This window comes from Carlito syrichta, unplaced genomic scaffold (genome assembly GCF_000164805.1).
Source record: "Carlito syrichta isolate Samal-C Ts95f unplaced genomic scaffold, Tarsius_syrichta-2.0.1 Scaffold314870, whole genome shotgun sequence".
NCBI lineage: Eukaryota > Metazoa > Chordata > Mammalia > Primates > Tarsiidae > Carlito > Carlito syrichta.
The window spans coordinates 569,675-573,485 of record NW_007258966.1 but is presented as its reverse complement, the minus strand read 5'-3'; the positions used below and the strand labels follow the sequence as shown (position 1 = coordinate 573,485).

General features: G+C 46.0%; 1 protein-coding gene across 5 annotated transcripts in view; it reads left to right on the top strand.

Annotated features, from left to right (window-relative positions):
* ATG4A (autophagy related 4A cysteine peptidase) overlaps positions 1-3,811 on the top strand; it is a 61,878-nt gene that overhangs the window by 51,075 nt on the left and 6,992 nt on the right. The gene's annotated exons all lie outside the window — the stretch shown is intronic.

Sequence of the window (3,811 nt, the reverse complement as noted above, 5' to 3'; positions counted from 1 at the left end):
CCACTCACCTCAGCCTCCCAAAGGCGCGGGATTACAGGCTGAGCCACAGAGCCCAGCTAGAGGTTCTGCATTTCTAAGTAGGTGGTACCAATGCTTCTGGTCCACAGACCACACTGAGTACTCAGTGCCTAAACACCTGGTTAGTGCTGAAGAGCACCAGCTAGAAAGCAATGTAGCTGGGGAGATTTGGTACAGCACACCTCTTGTAAGGGTAGGGTGGTCTGAGACTGGGACTCAAGGAAGTTGAGGCTCAGATTGGCCGACAGGCAAGGAGGAGCTAGAGCAGTTATGAGGGAATGGCATAAGGGGATGTGCAGAGGACAGGATGGAGGTGACCTTGGTCACCCTCCCCAACCCATCTCCTCCTTGAACCTTCAGGGAGGTGAGGTGAGATGGAAACAGACATATTTGGCTTTATATGCCAGTCCCCTACTTGCTAGCTGTGTGACCATAGGAAAAGGATATCAACTTTCAGTCTTGGGCTCCTCTTACGTAAAATAGGGCTAACACCTGATTCACTGTGTTGTCCAATAGTAGTCAGGCACATAGTACACACTCACTGAATGTGTACTCACACTCACTTGGGCTCCACCTTGCCTGACTCAGCACCTCTTTCCTTTGCCAGCTCTTTCCTTCTCTCTTGAGGTTGGGGTCGTTTCTGCATAGATGCCTCCGCTCTCTCTAATGCTGCCATCTATTGGTCGAACCTGAGAACTACAATTTAATGGAAAATGTGTTTCCTGTGGAGGCTTTTAACTTTCTATGTACAAAACCCAGTATGCTGAGTTATGCAAATTAAGATGCCAGTTTTGAGGTTCAAAGAAAATGTTGCAAAAATAGGTTTCATATTGTTTGTGCTTGATTTCGTCCATTTTGGATGCTTTAACAGAATACTCTAAACTGGGTGGCTTATAAACAGCGTTTCTCACTGTTCTGGAGGCTGGAAGTTCAAGATCAAGGCACTGACAGATCTGGTGTATGGTGAGGGCCTGATTTCTGTTGCATAGATGGCTGCTTTCCTGCTGTGTTCCCACATGGCAAAAGGCAGGAGAGGGGTACCTTTCTGGAGCCTCTTTTGCATAAAGGACATTAATACCATTCATGGGGGCTTCACCCTCATAACTTAATCACATTTCAAAGGTACCATCTCTTAATACCACCACATTGAGGGTTAGGATTTCAACATATGAATTGGGGGGGGAGGGGGACACAAACATTAAATCAGTATGGTTCGAGGACAAGTTTGAAACAGATTGGAAAATAATTTTGGAGGAATCTCAGTGAATAGTGTATGTGATTCCTGGGTGCCCTGGCCTCCCTATCCCAAATTACCAGAGAGAACTTGCCAAGCTGGTGTAACTCTCCTGTTTCCTGAGGCCACTAGGTTAAGGAAATTTTTGTGAAGTTTAACTACTCATTAAAGAGGTACAAGCACATCTCAGTTGTTTAAGAGGCCAAGGCAGAGGTTTACATAGTACCCATTTGCCTGTTAACTTTTTTTTTTTTTTTGAGTTGGAGTCTCACTCTGTCGCCCAGACTGGAGTGCAGTGGCCGCTCCCGGCCACCGCAGCCTCGACCTGCTGGGCTCCGGCAATCCTTCCGCCTCAGCCTTCCAAGTAGCCGGAATTACAGGCATGCGCTACCATGCCCGGCTGATTTTTTGATTTATTGTAGAGATGAGGTCTCACTGCCCAGGCGGGTCTCGAACCCGCGGGCTCAGGCAATCCACTCACCTCAGCCTCCCAAAGGCGCGGGATTACAGGCTGAGCCACCGAGCCCGGCTTGCCTGTTAACTTTTATAAATCCTTTGTACAAGCTTCCCTTGGGGGCCCCAAGTCCCTCCAACTCCCCTTTTCTGACTCACCCCCAACTTTTATATGAAACTGGATGTCTAGATGGGCATAATATCCTAAGGGAGGGAAGGGATGAGAATTGCCATTTTCTAAACAGAAGTCCTGTGGCAGGGACTCTGCATAGAACATTCTCATTCCCTCTCTCCCTCCCTCCCTCCCTCCCTCCCACCCCCTCAGGGTCATTCAACTAGAAAATAGTGAAGCCAGGATTCAATCCCAATTTGGTCATCTCTACCTACCACCCTCCATTGCTTCCCCAAGGTCCTCCTGCCTGGTGGGAAGCTGAGAGAAGCTTTAGGTGTGCGAGAATATGGCCAGGATGAGACTCTGGCCATCAGATTTTGCCAGTTTAGAGAAGTGTTGATCCCTTGCACTTGAATATAGGTTGCCACCTAGTGGTCCAAAGCATTAGCCCTATCTCTGTAGATGGTGACCAACCTGCCTTTTCTCCCAGGCCTCATTAGAGACTTTGTGTAGTCACCACATCATTTCTAAGACTTTTCTTATTTACTTTTTTTTTTAGTCAGCATCATCTCACTTTGTCACCCAGGCTGGAGTGCAGTGGCATGACCATGGCTACCATAGCCTCGACCTGCTGGGCTCAGGTGATCCTTCCATCTTAGTCTCCCCAGTAGCGGGGGCTACAGTCTCATGCCACCACACCCAGCTAGTTAAAACAATTTTTTTTGTAGAGATGAAGTCTCGCCATGTTGCACAGGCTTATCTCGAATTCCTGGGCTCAAGTAATCCTCTCTTGTGTTTGGGATTACAGATGTGAACCAACATGCCATTTCTACGACTTTTTACATTTCCTACTGTATCTCTTTTTTATTTTTTAATTTTTTAATTTTTAATTTTAAAGATGTGGGGCACAATTCAGGATTAGGTATACAAATGTTCATTATGCGGGTACTCTTGGTGATGAGGTGTGCCCCCCTCCTGTGGCAGCTTCCTACTATTTCCAATCCTATCCCTCCCTACCCCAGCAGTTTCCTGCTACTGCCAATACTTTTCTTATAGTATTATGATAATTGCTTAAGTTTTTCTTATGAGTGAGAACAGGTGATACTCAGTTCTTTGTTTCTGTGCCAGATCACTCAGTATTATAGACTCTAAGTCCATCCAAGTTGCTGTGAAGTTCATAATCTATTTTGTCCTTTATGGCTGTGTAATATCCCATCATGTATACTACTATATCTCTTATAAGCATTCTCAGAAATGAGACAGGCTGCAAAGCTCCACTCCATATGTATATGCACACACACACACACACACACACACACTACCCATGTTAAAAGGTCCTGGGCAGAATCAAAGAAGATGTTGCTATTCTTAGCACCTTAACTTGAAACATTCTGGCAAACAGCTTGGTTCTGACTCTGCTTTGGCTTTCTGTTTTCTGGTCTGCAACTTCCTTTTCCTCTTTCAATGGTCTTAGGTAGGCTTCCTACTAAACATCTTTGTTGCTCCTTAGTGTGACCTGAGGCTTTTTGGATATCACTGATCTCACTCGTCCATCGTCTTGGAAGGGGATATCTACATTGATTTTCATAAAGCAAATCATATTGAATGTTGATTTCTATATACTCTTAAACATGTATTTGAAGGAAAATTCTTTTGATTTTTAGTAAGAGAATCCTCTGACCACCTTGTATTTTGCCTTAAGCAGTTCATGGAGGTGAAATCATCTCTTTCTCTTTTTTGTTTTTTTTGAGTTGGAGTCTCACTCTGTCGCCCAGACTGGAGTGCAGTGGCTGCTCTCGGCCACTGCAGCCTCGACCCACTGGGTTCCGGTGATCCTTCCGCCTTAGCCTTCCGAGTAGCCGGAATTACAGGCACGCGCTACCATGCGCGGCTGATTTTTTGATTTATTGTAGAGATGAGGTCTCGCCAAGTTGCCCAGGCGGGTCTCGAACCCGCGGGCTCAGGCAATCTACTCACCTCATCCTCCCAAAGAG